Source organism: Thermobia domestica, chromosome 2 (assembly GCF_964235325.1).
Source record: "Thermobia domestica chromosome 2, izTheDome1.hap1.1, whole genome shotgun sequence".
In the NCBI taxonomy this organism is placed as follows: Eukaryota; Metazoa; Arthropoda; class Insecta; order Zygentoma; family Lepismatidae; genus Thermobia; species Thermobia domestica.
In genome coordinates, this window is record NC_137455.1 from 292151796 (window position 1) to 292164474 (window position 12679).

Below are 12679 nucleotides of genomic sequence, written 5' to 3' on the forward strand. Positions count from 1 at the left end.
ACTCTATCCTCATGGACATCCAATCAGTGTTAAGAAGAAAAACGACTTAAGTCTTACCAAATACACCCCACCCATCTACCATTCATTTTACACAAATTTGCTGTCAGTGGAGCAAGAACGTGAAGATTGGGTGTTGATGAAGATTGTAGTGATGACACGTTTGCTGTTCCAGGGGAAGCTGGGTAAATGATCATGTACCACAACACAGAATCGGTATATTTTGTTATTATAAACAATATAATATTTGTTTACCTTAATATGTATGATTCTTTATTCTACCAGGCTGTAATGATTACGCAATACATAACGTACAAAAAATATGCAATATTGTGGTTTCAATTCATAGATGATACGTCTCGGTCAAGCAAAGTGAACCATGTCCAGTTACACATTGAAAGTGTTCTACTAAAGCGAACTAACTATGTACATAGGTCATCTTTGTCTACATTTCTTTCACTACTAAATGCTTTTATTTTTGAACATGTCACATACTAATGTTGAAAGCTCTTACCTAATTTGTCCGAGGTTCAGAGTTTGCTCATTGCTTTGCTTTTCATTACCTATCACACTTAAACTTGACTTTTCTCAAAAACATGAAAATGGCTCTTAGTTCTCTTTGGCATACCACGGTACAAATAATATTACAACAATTAACGTTAACAGGGTTAGAACATTAAAATAATGAAATTGCAACTAGTATTAATTACTAAACGAATGTGATTTCAGCATAGGACGAGGGAATTTTTTCCTAATTAATATTTTGGGAAAAAAATCACACACTAAAACTTGCTGGAGTGAATAAATTGAAATAATGACAGAATTTTCCAAAATAATTACAATAATTCGTATGTAATCAATTCATATGTAATTACTGACAAAAGTGTCCAAATATTTCTGTATTTTCTTCAAGAAACAGTCTTTAAATTAAGACGAAATGATTGTAACGGACTCGTTACAGGATTAAAAAAAAAAAAAGAATAAATAAAGTATGGTATATTTAGAAATATTATCTGTTAAATTGTGTATCTATTTGTTATTAACGAGGAAAGATAAAAACTTGTAAAAAAAAAAAAGAAAAAGAAAAAAAATGAGCGAGAGAAAAGAAAGATTAAAAAGTGATATCGAATGTAAGAAGATTTCCTTTGCTTTCTGTCAAGCTCGGCCAAGGTCGTTTGCGTTCGCGCTGGTAGACCGTTGCGCATGTTCGGTGTTCGAAGACTGCGAGCAGCTCGCTTCAGCAAGCGGACTTGTGGTTGAATCGTGATATCGGATGCATCGATGTTGTCTTACTGGATTTAAATGGGCAGCGCTTTAATTGAGGCCGTTTGATTTTTCGTCTTTTGATTGCTATCATGTTTGAGTCAGTTTCCTTTTGGTGGAAGAATTAGTGTCTCAGGAAAGTGAAATGAGAATAATCAACTGTAGTGAGAAAGTGAAACGAGAATAATCAACTGTTGTGAGAATTATGTTGCTTCTGAAAATATGTTTGGTGCTTTGCTCCGTATACTTGATTTTTCAAGTTTGTATGAATTTAGAGTTAACTGAAGTCTTGTTAAAAGACTGAAGGGGAGTTGAGATTCATTATTTTCCTTGTGGTTATTAATAGTTTCACGAGAATAGAAGAAAGCCAATTGTTTTGTTAACTCATAAGTATAAAACGGCAGTAATTAAAAGATCGTTTAAATTTTTGTACGTTGGAAATTGTGGATTCATGTCCGATTCTTAGCTTTGTGGTAGTGAGAGAATTGGGATCGGTTAATTTGGAAGGAACTGAAGCTCACTAGACCTTGGTTTATTCTCATTTTTTTTCTTATTGAGTCTGGATCAAATTACGACCAGGAACGTAGAGGAAATGAGGTAAAAAAAGATTTATAACAATATTACAAGGTAAGTTGAATTTACTTTATTTTGACTGTAGCGTGTTTTGTCCTCGTTCATAAGTGTTAATGTGGGTTGTGATTTTGTTTCCACAATTGGTTAGAATTAAATTACACGATTTGGCGCGAGTAATATTTGAAAATCCAGGGGAGAGAAAAAGGCAGCGGTATTGTACCCAAAGCCTTAGCAATATAATTGGTTATTTGTTACCTTACAGGTTTAATGTTCCTGAGACTGAATTTCCGGTTTATTATTATTATTTTTACATAAGGTTAATTCCGAGATAAATATTCCGGGCGTGTGATGAAATTAATTTTTCTAAAAAGTAGAAAAGTTAGGGTTGTTTGAACTGTTTAAGATTGGTAGTTTGTTCGATAAATTTTTATATTTACTCTTTGAACATTGATTATTTTTCTGCCTATAATATTATTTAACGGATTAAAAATTTTTCTCATAAAATTAAATTTGCCTTCTGCTATTTGTTTATTTTCTGATTTTATCCGAAGCTTGGGGAGGTACGACCTCTTATTTGTCGGAAAGCAAAGGAATTCTTCAAAATTTTGCTAGAAAAGTTCGTGTGGAAAATCAAATTTGATGCTTGACTTAATATACAAAATTTTTGTAAAAAGATATAATACTAGTGGTGTAGTGGTAAGGTCCTTGATTGACCATTGAAAGTTAACCTACGATTACTTTTTTAGAATAAAGATTTTGAAATATTTTCTTAATGTTCGCCTGAGCGTTGACCAAATCTTTAACCAACTTCAATCTGCGAGTTATTGTGAGCGATTAATGGGATTTGTTCTGAATTTTGCAGAGCAGAGAACTTCAAAAATTGTAATAAAATTTTAAATTGAAAGTGTTGCTTGTTATTTATTTAAAATATTGAACTGATTGGTGTGTATTTTTCTCTCTGGATTTTCGAAAAACTGAAATCAGCAGGGCATATTTGATGTGTCTGGTGTGAAGCTCCTTCTGCGGCCTTTATTGGATTTTTTTTTTTCACTTTCAACTTATTCCAATACGCTGCGGATGGGGGCGTTACAAATTGGTTCAACCACAAGTCCCTCTTTTTTGATAAAAATTTTTCCGTAGTATCTTGTTTATAAATAAAAAAAGTAAAGTTTGATACTGGATAGTTTTCAAATTAGATATAATTTTTTTGAAAAATTTTGGATCATATTTTTGAATTGAATGTAAATTGTTAAATTTAATGGCATATTTGAGTTGAGTTGACTTTGAGTTTTACGTCCCGTTCAGCAGCGAGGCTATATGAGACGTGGACCTACTGATTAACGTGGAATCCGAACCACATGAGCTCCCTCCGGGAATCGAACCCGGGTCTCCCACGCCAAAGGCGCGTGCGCTAACCGCTTAGCCACGAAGGAGCTCAATGGCATATTTGAAAATTGGGTAAGGTGAAGCAAGGATTTATCGTAAGGTTAGGTCTTTTTCCATTTGGTCACACTCTGGGTCGCAGTAGTGTCAGTAGTTAGTTATTATTATTATATTTTTTATGTATTGTATTTATATTGGTTATGTTATTTTCGTATATTTGTTATTTTATATTATTAATTATGAGTAATCCAATGGAATACGTAAGCATAGATATACCTGAACAATATACTGAATTTGTAATATTAGATAGAACTGGAAACTTGGAAACAGATAGTAGATCTGACTTTGGTCAATTGAATATGTCTTGAACTCCGCCGACTCAGCGCAGTTTTCAGATTAGGCAGCCATCTTTAAGAAATAATAGTTTGGAGTGTGGGGGTAGTTTACGGTCACCGATGGATGATTACTATTTTAGCAGATTAGCAAATATTGGGAGTGTGAACGATTCTTTTAGAGACCAGAGGCAGGTTACTTTTAATGAGTCTGTAAATAATTCAAGAATGAACAATCATATTAATTCTCCGGATGTAGGATGTCCTGGTCGAGATAGAAACGAGATACCTTCCAGGTATTTAAATCTTCGGGATTATTATAAAAGGGTTTCACAAATTAGGAATTCAACCCCTAAGAATATATTTCATCCATGATATGTTTCTCCTTTTACGAGGGAACCTATCCAAGTGTAACTCTGACTTCGAGTCGAGACTATGGAAGTTGGATACCTTGTCCTAAAAGAACATAGCACGAAAAGGGATACATTCTCGATCGCAACCGTTGCGGAGATATAAGCGTGAAAAGTTAGAAATTGAGCTCCATACTATACATTACAGTCAGATTCCGGGTCAGATTTTTCGGAAACGGTCTAGTAAGGAAACTCAGGGAATACATATCAAATTAGTGTGGGGAGCACAGCACCTTTTGAATGAAAAATGTGTCCCCGGGGCACTCGCAGGGTCCCAGGCAGGGCCCAACTCAAAATTTGCAAATGGAACCGGGGGTTAGGTAGCATATTGTATGAAAGCTATTGTTAAATAAAAGAAGATAGAACGAATCTCAACTCTCTACGATAACCCTGTGCAACCGGGCAACTGATCAAAATGTCAATACAACCTACATCAGAAAATCTATGGCCACGCTTCTAAATCCGTTAAGTTGCGACAATAACAAAACAGAAAAACACGTTTGAAAGTGTAAGGTATTGAAGTAAATCAAAATGGGTAAAAGTAACGATGTAACATAGTGGCAAAAAGGGGCAATCATGTTTGGCCGTGCCCATGTATCTCTAAGTACTTTCTAAGTAAGTTAATAATTCGGATACACTGTGTTTGACCTGCCTTACAACAAAGTGGGAGTTTACATCACCCCCAACAAGAACACTAAAATGCTTCCACCTAGGTCTACTTAAAAATTTAAATACTTTCTCAAGATTTTCTAGTAAAATAACGGGGGTTCCGTCAAGTGACCCTTAAACAGATACTATAACTAACTTAAGCTCGTCAATACAGATGCCTGTAACCTCAAAATGTAGTTGAGGGAAGTTGCTGGATTTGTTGGTGTTTCGCAGCGAACTGTTCAACGTGTGTACAAGCAGTGGTGTCATACACGTGGTCACGAAACACGGCGTCAGAATTGTGGTCGGAAGATGATAATGACTGAAAGGGACCGGAGACGCGTTTCTCGGCTTGTGCATGAAAATCGGTTCCAAACCCGACAGGAATTGCTGCAGACAGTGAATGCAGGTCCACCCACCTGTTAGCGAAAGATAATTACGACGGGAACTGCATGCATTGAACATTTGGAGTCGAGCACCTCGCAAGGGGCCATTGCTCACACAGGCACATAAAGCTGCGCGTCTTCAATGGGCCAGAAATAACCAAACGTGGACAGTAGCTGACTGGCGGAAGGTAATGTGGTCTGACGAATCACATTTTTGCTTGTATTCCAATGACGCACGTCGTCGAGTGCACCGAAGGCCACATGAAGCTTTCATCATGAATGTGTGCAAGAGCATGTTCAAGCCGGAGGTAGGTCTGTGATGTTTGGGGGGGGGGGAAGAGTTTCTTATCATGAATTGAATAACTTACTGAGGTCACCACTACAATGAACCAGCATGTGTATTTGAACATTCTGGATGAGCAAGTGTTGCCTTTCAGTCAACATCTTCATGATGAGTATGCTGTGGAGACTCCTATTTTTTCAAGACAACAACAGCAAAGTTCATAGGGCTGGAACAATTTGTGTGTGGTATGATGAACACTCCCGAACCCTCTTCCATCTAGATTGGCCTGCAAAGTCACCAGACTTGAACCTCATCGAGAATCTGTGGGACAGGTTGGAACAGCAGGTAAAACGTCGAAATCGGCATCCACGGAGTTTGGCGGATTTGCGCGATCAAATCCTGAACGAGTGGCTTCAACTGGATGTGACATACCTGTAAAACCTTGTGGACTCCCTTCCAAACCGAATCCAGGCGGTTATCAAAGCCAAAGGTGGTGTTACACGCTATTAATTACTGCTGTTCACGAATTCTTGAGGAGTAACTAATTTTTTGTCCGATGAGTGTATATTTGATAAAAAATTTGAGGGATCAGGTACCACAAAGCTATGTAAGATCCGCATATTTTGCATTTTTTCAAAGTACCTTACTATATGGTATACTGTTATGAGGAAATGGTAGCCATGTGAATGAGATTCTGTTGTTACAAAAAAAGTTGTGAGAATAATGATGAATGCACAGAATACGTGCCGTTGTAAACCATTATTCATAAGATTAAAAATAATGACGTTAATCAATTTATATCAGGGTGTTTCAAAAAGACACGGCAAAAATGCAGGGGCAGATTCCTTACGGGTAGACAAGTAAAAACGTTCCTATGAACATATGTCCGGAAATGCATCGTTACAGAGCTATAGCCACTGACACCACCTGACGGTGTGAAATAGTCACCTTCCGTCCGGAACTGTTTCCCGACGTATTACCAGAGTGTCGTGTGTGAAAGAATTTGCAACACAGGTTCGAACGAAATTAATTATGCTGATTGCGCGTTGAATGGTACAAGAATCAGAAAAAACACGCGCAAATAATGCATAATAATTGGTACTTTTAATGTCCGTATTGGAAAGTGCAACACTAATACAAATGACAGTGAGAAAAACGCACCCAAAAATGCAATTACACATGCTCATCAGGCGTAAGAAAATACCATAACGAAAGCATCGTGCAGGATCTACAATCCAAGGAATGAATGAGGGAAATGTTGAACGCAAGATGTCTCGCGAGTAGGTGTGGAGGAGTACCATGGCTGACAACAAGAATCATTGCTGATGGTCAGCATTTCTAATTAGATTAGTTACAAGTTAAAACATAGCATTTGCCGAAAGGTGCATGAAGCTTTGGACGCTCTCTCAGGTCTAGGAGGCCATTTTAACATTAACATCTCGAAAGTATTTAAGACAGAAAAGTTACTGTAATTGGAGCTGGGTACAATGTGAGCTGAAGTGACCGTAGTGCTGTGAAACAGACGACGTGGTGAGAATTGACTGCACTTAGTAGTGTGGAACAGAAACGGGAAAAGTGACTACAACCTGTGCTTTGGAAGACGGGAATACGTGTTTGTGGAGCAAGTGTATGTACGTATCAATAGACAGTGGTGTTTAGGACCGAAGTGAAACATGTACACGAATGCAGAATTAGCAGATATGCATTTCACATATGGATTGGCGGATGGAAATGCACTAGAAGCACGGCGTCCGTACCAGGAGAGATACCCCGGACGTCACATTCCAGACAGAAAAACGTTTGAATCCCTCCATCGCCGCCTGCGTGAGTATGGAAGTTTTGCGCCCCATGCCGCTGGAAACAGTGGCAGACCAAGAGCTATGACCCCCGAGGTAGAAGAGCAGATAGTGGATGGTTTTCGAGGACAGCACACGAGGAGTAGGTATGAGACTGCATGTACCTCACGCACAGATATGGCGTGTTTGTCGGCGAGCGAACCTGTATCCGTATCACCTTCAGCGAGTGTAGGCTTTGTTGCTAGCCGATCATCAGCCGAGAGTGCGCTTTTGCCAATGGTACCGCGAGCAGTGTGCCGTCAATCGAAACTTCGCATCTGCAATAGTGTATACAGATGAGGCGCAGTTCACACGTGACGGCATCTTCAATTTCCATAATGCACATGTCTGGTAGCCAGATAATCCTCATGCGATCAGTCAAAGAAGACATCAATAACAGTTTGCTCTAAATGTGTGGTGTGGTATTGTCGGCGACACTTTCCTAGGTCCATACATACTCCCACTGAGACTGACCGGAAACAACTATCGAGACTTCTTGGAAACCCACATTTCAGATGTACTGGATACTGTACCCCTGGCTCTGCGTCCAATGTTACATTTTATGCATGATGGTGCGCCCGCGCATTTCAGTGTTACAGCCCGGCAGTATCTAAGTGCCGTATTCCCTGGCAGATGGATAGGGCGTGGAGGACCAGTTGCTTGGCCTCCACGCTCACCAGATCTAAATCCATTGGACTATTACCTGTGGGGACATTTAAAGTCGTTGGTCTACGCATCTGCTGTGGATACTGAGGAGAAGCTTCGTATTCGTATCGAAGCAGCTTGCCAGCGACTACGGAACACCCTTGGTACTTGGGCACGCGTTCGTTCATCCATGCGGCGACGGGCTGCAGCTTGCATTCGGGCAGAAGGAGGACATTTTCAGCACTTACTGTAAGGTACTACAGTATCGATTTTGTGGCGCTGGTGATGCACACAATTTATTGTTTGTGGTTGTAACTCTTGTTTGATGATGGTTCTTTGGACTTTATGACTATACCTGTGTCGTTTTCCTTTTCTCACTGCCATTTGTATTAGTGTTGCACTTTCCAATACGGACATTAAAAGTACCAATTATTATGCATTATTTGCGCGTGTTTTTTCTGATTCTTGTACCATGCAACGCGCAATCGGCTTAATTAATTTCGTTCGAACCTGTGTTGCATATTCTTTCACACATGACACTCTGGTAATACGTCGGAAAACAGTTCCGGACAGAAGGTGACTATTTCACACCGTCAGGTGGTGTCAGTGGCTATAGCTCTGTAACGATGCATTTCCGGACATATGTTCATATGAACGTTTTTACCTGTCTACCCGTAAGGAATCTGCCCCTGAATTTTTGCCGTGTCTTTTTGAAACACCCTATATATACACAATGTGTTGATGTATATAAAGGGCAAAACGTCAGAAATACACTATAGGCATGACATACACTCACACAACACTAGAAATAATAGACGTGTCAACGTACCATATTTGAGAGCAACAAAATCTCAAAATAGCGATGAAGCCATAAGTGTGAGGTTGTATAATAAATTACCTATTAAAAAATGCTCGTGCTATTGCTGAAGACGATAAGTTGCCTATTGTAAGTAATACTCCAACCTGAAATGTAATAAAGGAAATTGATTTTAAATATGATCGTATAAAACACTCATCATCCATGATCAACAGGGAAGACATAATGAATTGGCGACATAGATATCTTCACAAAATTAAGTGGTACAGGGTATACATATTTATTATTTGGATGAAACTTGGGTCAACGAGGGGCACACAGTATCTTATGTTTGGACAGACACCATTGTAAAAAGTACGTGGCGTTTCTTGAAGGATTGACTACTGGATTCAAACCACGTCAGGAAAAGAAGGAAGATTGATTGTCGCTGAATTAATGTTTAGAGCAAAAAAAGTGACATGGAGATTATCATCAAGAGATGGACAGTAGTAGGTTTGATGATTGGTTTGAATCTGTTCTTCCAAAACTATGCCCAACTAGTGTAATCGTGATGGACAACGCATCATATCACACTGTTTTCGTTGAAAAGATTTCAAATCCAAAATAAAAAGACGAAATTAAACAATGGTTGGACGTAAAGAAAGCAGAGATGAATTCTAAGGAAGAGAGGCAACTCCTAATATACACTCCGCAAATGCTGAAATGAGATCTGCTGGACATTGTGAAGAAAGTTAAACATAAGTATATACAATATAAAGCGGATAAAATGGCTAGTGAGGCAGGACACAAAATTATGCGATTGTCACCAAAACATTGAGTTAAACCCTATCCAGAGAATATGTAGCCGTTAAAAATAGCACGTTCAAAATGCCGGATGTTGAAAATTTACTGCGAGAGGGACTTCGTAAAGTAACAGGAGAAAGGTGAAAATCCTGTGTGTCGCATGCTATCGCAGAAGAGCAAAAATTGTGGAGAATAGATGGACTGCGTACCGTATTGACGTTAAGAACTTGGTAAGAGTTTCTTTTGTGCTTAACAGTGACTTTTGGCGCGGTTTAGTAGACTCGAATCACTGGATGGAATCGAACTTTGTTGTTCTTTTGTGTGATGTGATATTATGTGTGGAAGTTTTGGTGTGCTTTCCATTTTTGCCACTTGATGTTTTCCTAGTACAACGCTAGTGTATCAAGCGGGAGTTTGTAGTTATTTGAGGCTGTGTTAGTGTGGTATGTTCGCTTCGTTATGGTCTAATTAGAGTTTGCTCTTTACTCCGTTTTCCTTTTCATTTTATTTGTTTGTGCATGGCAACTCAGCAGTTAGGTCTAGAACTTCAAAAGCCATTCGATGAATTTAATGCGTAGCGTGTTAACTCCTCTTTCTTAAATAATTGCGTTTTGAATTCGGACGTGAATTGTTTTCACTATGCAGCTTTGTGAGGTTGAATTGAGTTTGACAAAAAATGTAATGATTGTGATCCTAGGATGAACCTATGTCCGAAATATGGTGTAAGTGGCAGATTAATAGTGTTTCATGTATGTTTGGAGCTTTTTTCGGTCATACAAATCTAAATATTGGTCAAGTGCTTTTTTTTTGTGTGTGTGTGTGTTAAAACTTATCAATTTCTTATTCACGAATGTTCTGATGTGGGTTCGTTAAGTAGAAAAACTGTGTCCGATTGGCTTACCTTTGCCAGGAGGTGTGTCTGGAAACTGCTGTGCGGTCGTCAAATGATTTAATAGGTAGACCTAGTTGTCATATGGAGGTTGACGAATCTTTGTTCGGTTGACGGAAATATAACCGTGGAAAGATGAGACATCAGCAAAGGTAGATTGTTGGGAGTGTGTGTAGCGAAAATGGTGAGATTTTTTTTTTACAGTGAATGTGAATGTAATTCTCGATTTCAAAGAAGCAACCCATATCTATATAGATACATACCGTAGATAGCAATTTAGAATTGGGTATCTTCGTTTGCTTTTTAAAATTTCTTTCATTTGCTTCAGACATACTACAAATACCGGTACTTAAATTTACAAACTGTAAGACATGTGTAATGTTCGCAACCTGAAATTCTAGTTAAAATTTAAAGTAAAAATGTGGGGACATACACGAGCGTAGATGGTATCTCTATTGGCTAAAAATAATTTCTTATTTTTTCTATGTTTTTCTTCAACTCATAATGGACGTTTATCCATTGTTTTCTTTTCTAGGTTTCAATCAGGTTGAAAGAGGACTTTGCAACTAAAGAACCACGCTCATTCGTACGTTTCTATATACACTATATTTCTGCTGGACAGCATGTTCATACGCGTCACGCATCTATATTAAAGCAGCAGATGCACCCGCAGGTAAAAAGTGAAATACAAAGACTAGTCTCAGAAGGTGTAGATAGTGTACGAGACATTCGCATTCATTTGAGGGACTTTGTAAAGAAATTATTTCAAGATTCCAATACGAAGCCTTTGCAGGAAAATTCTTCATTTTATCCAACAAACTCCCAGATATATATATATATATATAAAACACAATATATTCATGCATATACCAGGTGAAAAAGACCGGAATTGACCAAGATGCGTTAGAAAATAAAATTCATTCCTGGCGTCAAGCAACGCCTACTGACAAGTTCTTCCGTCCATTTCAAGAAAATGAGATTGGAGAAGTTAATACAATACTTTTTTGCCATCAAAGTAAATTTCAGAAATACCTTATAAACAGGTATGGAGAAATTTGTCTTTTGGGCGCGACCTACATGACGACCAAATATTCTTTACCCATATTTTTTCTTGTAGTGAGAACTAATGTTGGTTTTTCGGTTGCAGGAACTTTTGTTACTCAGAGCGAAATGACTGTATTGCTGAAGTATTAAAGATCTTTAAAGAGTGGAATCTGGATTGGCAGCCGAAATAATTTGTCACCGATTACTGCGAAGCTGAGATTATGACTATATTTGCAACGCTGAACTGTAATGTGTACATTTGAGCATTTCATTGTGAACAAGCATGGAATCGGTGGTTAAATAAAACGGGAAACGTTTCATGGGATTCGAAATCAGAAATATTAACGTTGTGGAGGAATATCGCACACTCAAAAACAGAAGAAGAATTTCAAAAGAACTTAGGTATTGCAAGAGCTAGTTCTGCAATAAAATCAAATAAGAAAGCTGCTGTTTATTTTGAGAAGACATGGTTGCCAGAAGCGAAGAGGTGAGTGGATGCCTTCTTGGAAAAAGAATACAAGTTCAAAATAATAACCAACAATGGAACAGAGGCGTAGAACAAACTGTTGAAATATTCCTTCTTGAAAAATTGCTTCGACAAAACCCTGACTGGCGTCCTGACTATTATTGAGAAATTTGCAGTTGACTCAATGCGGAAATATTCAAGAAAAAACTCAGAGATGAACGCCCATTTTAAATCATACAACGAAGAAATGCAATTATTCATACATTCCAGACCCAAGTTTTTCATTCAACATGTTCATACGCGGTGTATGAATGCAAAGCATGTGTATACTTTGTCTCATATTCGTAAAACTGGAAATGGCGACTTTGAAGTGCAAAGCGAAGCATCTCTAGGAACTTTCTATAATGTTGATTTTAACGTTTCTTCTTATACTTGCTACGATTTCGTCAAAAATCAGTTCCCATGCAAACATATGTGTGCCATTTTTCTTAATGACCAGCAATATGGTTTCGATCAACTTCCTAGTAGTACAGAGAAAACCCATTTATTTCTATAGATTTACGATATTCTACATGTTCTATAATACAGAAAAGCACAGTGAATAGCGGTATTTCTGAAGAAGCTATTCAGATATCTTCTGTTCATAGTAATGAAGAAGTAAGTATACTAATGGTGGTGATAAAAGAGCGCTAATAGAAATTCGCCAGATCGCTAAGCGCATTATAAGATTTGACTTATTTAGAACATAGAGATGTTAATGCTGTAAAAGAATCCTTGCAGTGTATGACAACTATTGCTGACAATTTGACACATAATATAGTGAAAACTTGTCTTAGTGTGACGGCAATATTTCGCGTGAAACGTGAATTCAACAGCGCAGGAGAGTTTACAACTCCGGGGGAAAAGCGGCCAAATCGAAGATCAT

The 12679-nt window shown here is 38.1% G+C and overlaps 1 protein-coding gene across 2 annotated transcripts in view; it reads right to left on the reverse strand.

The window, feature by feature from the left end:
* Positions 1 to 12679, reverse strand: part of LOC145678576 (uncharacterized) — a 152967-nt gene that overhangs the window by 50945 nt on the left and 89343 nt on the right. The gene's annotated exons all lie outside the window — the stretch shown is intronic.